General features: G+C 35.4%; 1 pseudogene; it reads left to right on the forward strand.

The window, feature by feature from the left end:
* The first annotated feature begins 3,469 nt into the window (after positions 1-3,469).
* LOC103591532 overlaps positions 3,470-12,322 on the forward strand; it is a 28,592-nt pseudogene continuing 19,739 nt past the window's right edge.

Here is a 12,322-nt window from a genome sequence, read left to right on the forward strand (position 1 = left end):
TACAGGCTCCAACATATCCTATTGAAGATGTAGAGAGTGCATTTTTAATTATTTCTCTATTGCTGCAGTCCTTGGCATACAAAGTATATATGCATATTGAATGATCAGAGCTATTCTGAAAAGTACTAAAACCCATACAATTTCTTGCAACTTTGCCTGAAAGTATAGTAAGAATTCCTGCTGAAGCTCTTAAGCATGAATTAACAGATGGTATTTCAGAGTCCTCTCTCTCATACATATCTAAGATATTTTTCTCCTGACTGCTCAAAAATTGTGACAAGAATTTTCTAAGAATTCTTCAAGATTTGCTATGAGATCACATTTTATTATTACATTCTAACATGATTGTTAATTATATTTTAATACTTACCAGGTATATTATTATAATTCTTATAAAGCAACCTTTCCAGTCTTTTGTGCACAAAAGCAGACTTGCTGTAACTTCAACAGCCATCGGAATCTATATTATCCAAAAAGAAGTTTAAATTTTCTTAAAAAAATATATTAACCATGAGCATAACCCTCACAAGTATTCTTATATTTGTTTACCAATTAAATTATTCTTTTTCACCTATTATCCACTGATAAGTGTACCTTTTCAGTACAACAGAAATAACTGCATATGTAACTTTTCCAGAAGTAAATTTACTTTCTACTCTGATTAATCAGTGTCTATTGTTACTATATCAGCTTGGATATTTTAGGGGCTTTTTTCTCAAAATATCTATTTGTCTTTATATAACATAATTCTCATTTAGTGAAGTTATAAATTCTGCTTTACACCATATATCCATTAACAAGTAGATTAATATAATGTTTATTACACCACACATCAGTTAATATTACCATGCTATTTTTCCTACATTTCCACACAAAAAAATACTCTTTCCACATATACCATATATTTCCTGTTACCAAGATAGTTACTACAAGCTACTGCTTAGTACACTCTGGGTTTCATCTGGCCGGAGAGCATAACGATAGTCTAGCCACTAAGAAACACATTTTCACCAACATAAGTGCTTTTGTGTCATTGAGAAGCTTCACCCATCTGCCTTACATGGGGACAACACATGCCAATTTTTAACCAAACAGTGTGATTCAGAGGTACATGCATTCCTTTTAAATTTATGGTATTTTGGAAATGAGGGAGTACCAGTTATAACCATATTTTTCCAATGACTTTTTATCAAATTTAAGTATGCTCTAAAGTTCCCCAAAATGTAACCTTCTAGTTTGAGTCTCCAGCACACCTGGCCACTTTCCTTTAACTATTAAAGATTCTGTTATAATCAGAAAGTCCTTCCACCATGTGGACACATGCTGTGGAAAGTTGAATAATGGCCCCCAAATATGTCCACATCTGTTATGGATTAAACTGTTTCCTCCCAGAATTTATGTATTAAAGTCTTAACCCCAAGTACCTCCGAATCTGACATTATTTGGAAGTATTTGATAATATTACAAAAGTAATAATAAAAATAAAACAATAAAAAACCTAAGAAAACATGTGGCCATTTTGGTGGAGACTCTTGTGCCTACATTAACCTTTCATTTTGGCAGGCATAGCCCTGTTTCAGTCTAGCATATGGGTTCTAGTCTATTTTTGTGGGCTTTAGTTCCAATGACAATTTAGTTTCTGCAGCCCTTACGATGCTATTGTGGTCTGTTTGATTCTTCTGGTGCTATTGGGCTCCCATTCAATCTCTGCTGTAGCCATCTGTGGGGGTTGAAATCACTTCCCTGATCCCCCTCTTGTCACTGAGTAAACTTCTGGGTGGGGGGAAAAGTTGCCATGGGCCCTCACCAGATGTGCCCCCTGACTTTGGATTTCTCTGCTTCCCAAACTGCAGGAAATAAACCTCTTTTCTTTATACATTACCTAGTTTCAGGTATTCTGTTATAAGCAACAGAAAACAGACTAATACACCTCCCTACCCCACTGCCCGGGTTCTCTAACATTAGGATGGTTCTTCCTTCTTTGCATTGTTGTAGTATTGCTTATATGTTTAGTTCTCTTCTATGTAATAATAAAAGACAAATTATAAAAGGTCAAATTGAAGATAAAATGTATCTGTCACACATCACATTACTTTCTTTCATTAGGATTTACATTTTTAAGTAATACATTGTTCAATATCTCAAAGACAATATCTTTTCTACCCTGTTTACCACTGTATGCCAGTGCTGATGCAACACCAGGAATGATGTTACTGCTCAATAAATATTTATTGAATGAAGTCTGAGGCTTGGCCAGGATTTTCAGAGAGTTTTCTGGTAACTCACAGAGATTAAAATAAACACAAAGTACACGCATACAGGGAAGGGCTGGGCCTGCATGAATTCATAGCTTGCATATTCCTGAAGAGCTCATAATTCATAGCTCATAATTCATAGCTCATAATTCATAATTCATAGTGAATTAGCCATCTCCTGTGCATCACTCCTGAATTCTTTTGGCCTCTTCCCTGCCTGCAGGCCCTGCTGCAACGACCACTTCCACACAGGCTTTGACCTGCTTCCTGTAGGTGGAACGCCACAGCTTAATTTCAGTTACTCCTGTACCATTTACCTACTGCCTGGGCTTTTATACCTCTGTTGCTACCTGGGACACCTGCAAAAATCCACTTGGCACACAGGATTGTGCAACAGGAATTGCAGAAGAATTTCTACCCTTTGGGCACCTTTGACCAGTGGCTGATGACAGCAGGTGGGTAAATCCTTCTCACTTCCATCCCTCAAGTCCAGTGATTCTGAGATGTCATTCATACTATCCTCATTAGGCCCACGACAACATTAAGCATGCATACCCTTAATGGAGGCAAGCCAATAATATCTCCTTGTATTAGGTTTTCTTCCTTTTCTGTTTTTAATCTCTCTTTTTCTTTCACTGTGTAACCTCCAAGTAAACTACCTGTGCACAAGTCTTTGGCTCAGACCCTGCTAATGTGGAATTTGGTTGACAAGTCTGACATAAAAGTCTGAGATTTTGCATTAACTGAAATTTAAAAGATATTTGGTGAAGTCTCAAATATCGCCAAAATGCCTTCCAATTCTATCTAGAACTGTTTACTTTTTCATTTCATGTCTTTGAAATCCCACCAATTAGAAATTAATTTGAATCAACAGCCATCTTTATTTAAAATACAAGGACCACGGTAAGGACATAGAATTTATTATTGTATAGTATTAGAGACAAACAGGCAGAAGACAGAGACATAAATTTAGAAAGAAGGCAAGTCTCACTAAAATTTCTGGAAACTGATACGTAATCAACATTGTTTATATGGGAGATAATTAACAAGGCAGGTACCCTATTATCTTTGGAAAGGCATTCTTAGCTCCACCTATCATTACTAGGAAAGGGAATTAAATGTGTTTATTGGCAGAGGTGTAATAACTAATATGACTTCCTCCTCCATTTCCCGATAAAAGTCCTGTCATAATTTCAATCTCCAGCTTACGCACCATGGCTTTCAATCCTTTCTGGGCCTGTGCAATAGTCGGTTGTGTTTCTGCTTCTTTAGCAAAAGCATCTAGTATCTTGGATGAGTATCTCCCTCTGTGGAAAGAGAGCCCTGGTCAGTTTAGTGACTACAAAGTGGAAAACGGACAGTACATCATTAACCCCTGGAATTACCGTGAGAGAATAGGGATGTATAAAATCCTGTTGAATTTTACAGGAAGAAACTTTGAAAAATTTTCTCCAGAAAATGAACAAAATATTTTATGGGGATTGCCTATACATCATGGATGGCAATATTATACAGGTCAGAATGACTCTCTTTTTCATTACAACACTTTAACTGTAAATTAATTAGGAAGCCTTACCTTGTGTATATAACACCATCTTTTTCAAAATGGATTATTTTCCTCTCTCTCTTTCCCCTTTCTTTTCCTTTTCCACCTGTTCTTTTCTCATTCCTCCTCTTCTATTTTTCTTCTTATTCTTCCATAATCTTTCTTTATCGAGCATTTATGAAATCCTCTTCTGTGCACAGGTTTTCCACCAGCGCTGTTGAATAGAATTGTGTGCAATGATGAAAATGTTCTCTATTTTCATCCTAATATGGGAGCAGGAGCCGTACTGTGCTCACATGTCCTTACATGTGGTTATTGAGTACTTGAAATGGCTAATGTTCTGCAGAACTGAATTTTTTATTTTACTTAATTTCAATTTATTTAAATTTAAATAACCACAAGGGACTAGTGATTACCACATTCACTTATGTGCAACATATTAGACTTAGTTCATTCAGTACCAACTACTGTTAATTGAGGTACTATTAGGTACTCAGTTCAGTTCTGAGTACTGTGGATTATATCTAAGAATAAATCAGTTTAGGTAATACACATAAAATATACAAGGTTGTATAGGATTGCTTTGCATTATCCACAGAAATAAATGTAGATTGGAGTGACACAGGAGAAAAAAAACTTCTGTAGGAGAACGCTTCTGAAAATAATATCTACACGTAAGAATTAGAATGGAAATTTATTTTGAAATAAGAATATCATAATTTCAAAGCTATCTTTTTCTGGCTAACAAAGGTATTCAGGAAATAAGGGACCTACACTATTACTTTCCAGAACGCAGTATTGGAAGAAAGGAATCCATGAGAAAACGGGTGCTGTTGTGGAAAAGACAGGAGAGGAGACCCTGCAAGATCTGAACTGTGATGACACTGACCTGGCACTACAATCTAGCTTGTCAGGGGAATGTCCTCATACTCATTGTAACTCCTATTTGTAAGCTGTCCTTGGCATAAAAAAGAATATCTTAACTCCTGAGACATGATTAAGGAGGAGCCCAAACATAAGGTCTACTCCAAACAATAAACAACTGGACATATGACCCATACAGTCATATGTCCACTCCTAGGAAAGTTTTCTACCCTGGATCCAGTGGTGGACAAATGGGAAGGTAGAATGTTAGATTGGTACCTTTCAAAATTTTATTTTCATTTAACACTGCAATGAATGGGTTTCTTTTTTTTTAAGTGGCTGGTTTTACTTAGTATTTAATTGAATTGAAGTCTAAGATATAAACAGAGAAAATCAAAACAGAGTTAAAAATTATAAAATTAGTTCACAAAAATATTTCTCCAACAGTATGCTAAGTCTCAATGACGAGATAATGACCATAAGTACAAGAGTAGCTCAGGAAAGAGAGTGGCAACCATGAGCTGAGATTATGATGGGAAGGAAGTGGCAGGACCAAAAAGCTTGCTGGAGGCATTTCTGGAATAATATTTACAAAGATGGCAATGAATTGCATTGCGTTGGGAGCAAGACTAGCAAGTTGACAGGGGAACTGGAATGTGAAAGAGAATAGTGGGTGGTAAATTTGAGAAAATCAATCATGGCCAGTTTAAGAAGTGTCTTCAAAGTCAGACTGAGGAGTTTTTATTGGACTCTTATGCAATATGGTTTTGTTTTGCAACACAATCTAATGTTTGCACAATACTTAAGCACCTTAAATGTTTGCTTCTTGCTTGCTTAGCAGAGTTTTCTTAAAAAAAAACTTTATTAATGTAAAATAAATATACAATTAACTGCACATTTTAAAAATGCACTTTGATAAGTTTTGACATGTGTATGTAGACTGAACACATCACCACAGATAATGACCATTTACATCATTCTAAAAACTTGCTTTTCCTGTTTGTTTTCTCATCTCCAGGAACTTCCCTACCCTGTATGTCTGCTCTTCCTTTGCCCTACCTACTGCCCCAACCCTTACCAGCCCACTTTCCAACTTCACAGACAATGACTGTTCTTCTCTTTAGCACTGCAAATAGACTGCATTATTTTAGAATTTTCATATACACAGCTATGTATTCTTTTTTGTCATGTTTATTTCAGTTGTTATAATTATTTTGAGATTCATACATCCTGTTTTATATGTCAGTAGTTTGTTCATTTTTACTATTTAGTAGATAATTTAATTGGAAAAATGTTGGATCTGGGAGAGAATATTGGGAGTCTACAGCAAGGTAAGGAAGTTCCACCAGTGAGAAAAGGGATGAGAAAAAGGGACAGCTGTGGCAGGTGTAAAAGAATTTGAGGTAGATTTCATGCCTTTCTCAAAAGGCTTACAACAGTGTTAGGAGGAAAAGTTAGAAATGAAACAACCGGAGGACAATAAAGGACCAAAGCATAAGATAATTGATAAAAGTGAGGGTGTTGTGAACTGGGAAAATCTGGGCCTAGAATAAGGTTTGAAGTGAATCGTGAAAAAAGGACAGAAATTGTGATGGGTTAAAATAAAAGTAACACATAAAGAAAGAAATAAAATGAGCTAAAAAAATAAATTAGTGGGGCCGGCCCGGTGGCGCACTGGATAAGTGCGCCGCTTGGGAAGCGCGGCGGCGCTCCCGCCCGAGGGTTGGGATCCCACATGCAGACCGGTTCCCGCTCACTGGCTGAGCGAGGTGCGGGAGCAACACCGAGGGTTGCGATCCCGTTGCCGGTCCCCGGTCCAGTACGGGGGCGACACTGAGGGTTGCGATCCGTTGCCGGACACGGAAAAAAAGACAAAAAAGACAAAAAAAATAAATAAATAAATAAATAAATAAATAAAATAAATAAATTAGTATGGCAAGTGTGAGAGAAAAAGAGGGAGAAAGAAAGAAATGTTGGGAATATGAGAGATACATTACTTGTGCTTGGCAAATAATATAATTGAAAAATAGGATAAATTTAGGGCAGGAATTGGGTTTGAATAATAATAAATACAGCACTAACTTTCTTCTTGAAAAAATTGCTATGACAAAATACAGTATTTAGTCAAATTTATTGAGAAAGATGTATTTTTTTTCCCATGGGAAGAAAAAAAAAATCTTCCAGGGATAAAACAACAGGAGGAGGTTACACAGTGGCTATAAAGAAGGAAGCAGTACTGAGTATATGGAGAAGAGTAGTAAAAGTCCTCTGCTCCAACCCTCCCAAAGTTTATGAAGCAGCTTTGCTTGGCTATCAAGATCAAAAGCTCAGTCTCAGGCATGCTCAGTTGGAGATGACTTGGAATCATCAATAGAGCAGCTCTGTGGGGACTGGACAAAAATGGAACTGGAGCATAATGAAGATTCAGGACACAAGATATGAAAGACAGCAACATAGGCAATCCTTAGATTAGCATAATGTGTGAACATTCTCAGAGAGTGAATGGGTTTAAAAAGAGAGAGTCTTAGAAGCAGATTCAAAACACTCCCAATGAGACAAAATCTAAGAACTAAGAGAGGAATGTTTCACATAACTGAATATTATTTAAATATTTTAATATTATTTTAGTTTAAAAAGAAATAATAATTTTGAGAAATTTATATCCCCTACCAGAACTATCCAGATCTTTACTCTTGCCCACTTGAGGGTAAGTCAAGAAGAGCTGAGTGAGAACCTAGAATGAGAGAGTAAAGGAAAAACAAAATAGGTTCATGAGAAATGGACAGGCAGAACCTGAGACGAAGGAACATGCGTGTGGCGGAAGGGAATGAGAAAGAAGAAAACTTGTATATTGCAGAAAAGGAATGGTTTAGAGAAAAGAAAGGGCTGGACTAATAGGTGTGTAAGGACTGAACCAGAGAGAGGTGGAAGGGACATGGAAGAGTCAAAATACTGTTTGGGGGATCTAGAAAAAAGGGGAAGTTAGCAAGAGAAGAGAAGAAGCCAGGTATAGAAGTGGTTGAAAGGGGGAGAGAGATGGGCATAGAGTCAGAAGATAGCTGGAGGTATATGCACGGAGTATATGGAGAAGTTACAACATATGACAAAATTAAATGTGGAATGAACCAGAAAGGGAAGTTTTGAAAGTAGAAGTTAAGGGAAGATTTGGGGGCAGGGAAGAAGGGACATTAAATAGAATAATGGCTAATATTTATGGAGCACATGTTCACTGAGCACTTTGCATACTCATCTTCATGTAATGCTCCTCAGTCCTCTATGAGGTAATTATTTTTAGTATCCCTACTATGTTGATTAGAAAATTGAGGCTTACAGAAGTTATCTATCATGGGTCAAAAGTGGGTAAACAACTAGGATTTTAGGTAAAGAAAGTCTAGGTTTTGTTTAATGCACTTAGAGATATTGACTCTCTAACTCAGAGTTTGCAAAGAGTAGAGGAGTTAGTAAACAGGAGAGACAAAAGCTACGGAGGATAAAAAATTAATACCTAGGAGAGAGAGTACAGAGGAGGGATATTAAAGAAAAGGAAAGAATATGAACAGGAAATGGGAAGCAGAAAGTTGTGAAACGAAGAAAAGAAAGTAAAGGGAAGGGTGACAGTTTTTTCAGACAATAAACATTTTGGGCATTCTTGAAAAAGAAAGTATCTAAGTTTTGGTGTATGCAGATTGGAAGTGCGTCTAATAAACCCAACTCTGCATTGTCTCTTTTCTAGGCAGATTAGCTGATCCCACCCAAAGGACAGACTGTGGCCGTGTATCTGGGGATCGTCTGTGCATCTCCGTGGACAGTTGGTGGGCCAGTGAGTTTAACGAAACAAACCTCAAATTGATGACCTTCCCAAAAAGGGTAGTTTCAACCTAGACTTCCAATTATAGAAACAAAAACAAAGACCAGAATTACCGATTTAACAAAAAGAATCTGTTAGACCTAAATCTTCTGAATGCTTTGAAATGAGATTTTAGATAGATATTTTAAAAATTATACTAGTCAGTATATCCAACTATAAAAATGTCAGTTGGAGGAAAGTAAGAACTTCAAAACTTGTTTGAAATACACAGTAGTAGGAATTTATATCACATTATAAAATAAAATTTTGTCAGCAAGAAAAAAATCTAGGTATATATTAGAATATTTTAAAGACTAGATTTTCGAATTTAGAATAAAAATTTTTCATAAAAGTATAGTATTCTATAAAGTTTCTAATTTTTTACACTTATTGTACTTCGAAATTTATTTTGTATTTAAAATTGCAGTGTAATTATTATCTATGACTTAAAATAATATATCTACAACATAAATCCATTTTGCATTATGGCAGTATGGTTTTTAAGAGAAGTATACTTAAGATGCATAAATTTCCTTAGGGAAATTTCTGATATAATTTCCAAAGTTCCCAGAACTATTGCTTAAATTTTATGACATTTCTTTTATAAGAGATTTCTTTACATCAAAAACAACCTCTTTTTGACGTTAACAATATTTCTAATAACTTTTTGTTTATACAGACCTTAATTATTATCTTTCGGCAATGCCCTTCCTTGCTGCGGTTGATTCTGGCATAATGGGGATATCATCAGACAATGTCACCCTTTTGCCACCATCCAAGGAGCTGATGAATTTTTGTTATAATGTTTCTAGCTGTCATTCATCCTTTCCAGAAGCGATGAAAATGTGGAACGAATTTTACCAGGTTTTTCTGTAATGCTTAAATTAATAATCTTCAAAGGTAGCCAAATAATTTTTGAATAATGTATTATGCAGGATTTTTTATGCATTGAACAATATGTTCCTAAGAAGTAATTCTTAACACAGAAATTTGTATTATGATTTAGCAATATTAATATAAATAGATTGCTGCATGACATCATACCTTGTTATTCAATACAATACAGGATTGAGGCAGCCCTATGCACTCTTCTCACACCAAACAAATTGTACACAAACATGTGAGCACAGAGAAATTATGGCTTGGTGGTGCATAAAGTGTGAAATCATAATTTGATTCATCATATTATGATGATTCATCATAATTTCAGGTCATCATAATTTCAGGTCAACTGAGCAATAACCTATATAGAAATGCAATTATGGAATAGGTTGTGGTGAATTTGATCAGCTTATTTCAACTCTCTTGCTAGTCATATATGAGTTGACAAGCAATTATTGGATGATCAAAATCATATATTGATGTCTAAAGCAAAGTGTCATAGATGAAAGGACAGATGACCGAAGATCAAGTTTTCCTTTAAAGAACTTGCTCACTGTACTGTAAATGGTCAGATCAAGTGCTCTTTCTCCTACCATTACCTCCATTCCTAACTCTTAAGACTTTATGAACAGTTAATTACATGACAGCAGAAAAACAAATAAAGTACTAAAGGTCTGGTTCTGAACAATACAAAATTTTGAACATTTCAAAAACAAAGTTGTTTTGTTCCTTTCAAATGGATTCAGTATTACTGGTAATTAATATAACTACTGTTAAGCTCAGGAACTATTAAGCATTAAATCTTTCATACCTTAACTCTGAGAAACAATTTTCTCTTCTCATTTAGAATATTGAAAAATTATATTTGTAAATACAATTGATTTTCAAGAAGAGAGATTGTTATAAATGCCTAAACATTAATAATATTTTCTTTCTTGAATAGCATGTAAAATTACCTTCTAGTAGCTTTGATGACCTATTGAAGTACTTATGGGCTGCACATGTCTCATCCCTGAAGATTGCTTGTAAAAATTTTCACAGTAGGTAAGAATGGATTCAAAGTTATTTTGATATGGTAACACTTTCGATCTTATGCTATGTTTTTCATTGAATTCTTTTTCAATTTATCTGTTTACTAATATTTCAACCATGGGACACTATATGATGAAAAGAAAACTGACAAGAAAATATTTTACTGAATAGGCTTCAAAAAGTATTTTATAAGTATGGAGATAAAAGTATAAAGAAAAGTAGCCTGCACCACAAAGCATAACAAAATAAAAAGCAAGAAAACAAAACGCGAAGAGAAGTATAGGAGAGTCAGGTTTTTTTAAAGGGCTCTTTTCACACAAACTGTTGTCTATAAACCAAAAAATAATGATGATGATGATGATGATGATGATGACGACCAGGATCTGCATCATTTTGATCAGAGAATGTAACTGGGTTAACACATATTTAGAAGAAAATATCCAAGAACTATTTCTTTTATTATGCCGAATAGCTAAAATAATGTAAAAATTCTCCTTGCATTATAGCAAATGAGGTTGAATGAGGCAGCATGACTTGGTAGGGAAGTGAATGACACTATGTCATGGTATTTCCTACACAGAGTGAAAGAATGGGTGACTGGTTTTAAGAACATATGTAAACACAGGCATGCATGTTTGAGGATTCCTTGTTAACCACCTGCTATTATCTTTCCCATTGACTCCATATCCCATTTAGGTAAACTTGCATTGCTTTGCATATTTTATCTGTTAGTATAGCTTCAAGGGCTGATATACATAGTGGCCAATGGAAGAGTTCATCTGTGAGATGAATTAGGATTGTAGCCATCATAGTAGATTATTTCTGTGACTCAACTGTTCACCATATTTCTGATGACTGCCAAAGAGGGGTGAGGTTATTAGCCAAGGAAGTAGAGAGGCGGTTGTCAACATCAAGATTAAAAGTGTCATTATAGTTATAGAAAATAGTTCATAAAATACTATTTTTTCAATTGTAGACTTTTCCAAACACATATTTGTACAAAACTAAACTGCTCTAGAAAATAACATGGCAGGTATTTTTAAAACTTAATTTAATTTAGTTTTTAATTGACATGTAATTATGGTACATATTTATGGGCTACAAAGTGATATTTTGATACATGTATGCAATGTGTGATGATCAAATAGAGATAACTAGTGTACCCCTAACATCAAACATTTATCATTTCCTGTGTTAGGAATGTTCAAAATCTGCTCTTCTAACTATTTGAAAATGTGCAGTAAATTATTGTTAACTAGACTCACCCTTCAGTACTATAGAACACAAGAATTTACTCCTTCTGTCTCACTGCAATTTTGCATTCGTATACATATCTATCCTTTTCCCTCCCTTCCCCACCCTTCTCAGCCTCTAGTAAGCACAGTTCTATTATCTACTTCTATGTTATCAATTTTTTAAGCTTCCAATATGAGTGAAAACATGCACTATTTATCTTTTCGTGCCTGACTTATTTCACTTAACATAATGTCCTCCGTGCTGGTCTATGTTGCTGTAAATGAGAGGATTTTGTAATTTTTCATGGCTGAGTACTATTACATTGTGTTTAAATACCACATTTTCGTCATCCATTGATCTGTTGGTTGACACTTAGTTGATGCCTGTATTAGTCCGTTTTGTGTTGCTATAACAGAAATACCTGAGACTGAGTAATTTATAAGGAAAAGAGGTTTATTTGGCTTAAGATTCTGGGATTTCTGGCACGGGCCTCAGGCTGCTTCTACTCATGGCAGAAAGTGGCAGGCAGCCAGTAGGTACAAGCAGATCACATGGTGAGAGGAAGTGAGAGTGAGAGGGGGTAAGCAACAGAGTCTTTTTAAACAACCAGCTCTCTCGGAACTAACAGAGAGAAAACTCACTCATTAATTCCCCCTCCCC

Source organism: Galeopterus variegatus, unplaced genomic scaffold, assembly GCF_000696425.1.
Source record: "Galeopterus variegatus unplaced genomic scaffold, G_variegatus-3.0.2 Scaffold983, whole genome shotgun sequence".
Classification (NCBI taxonomy): domain Eukaryota; kingdom Metazoa; phylum Chordata; class Mammalia; order Dermoptera; family Cynocephalidae; genus Galeopterus; species Galeopterus variegatus.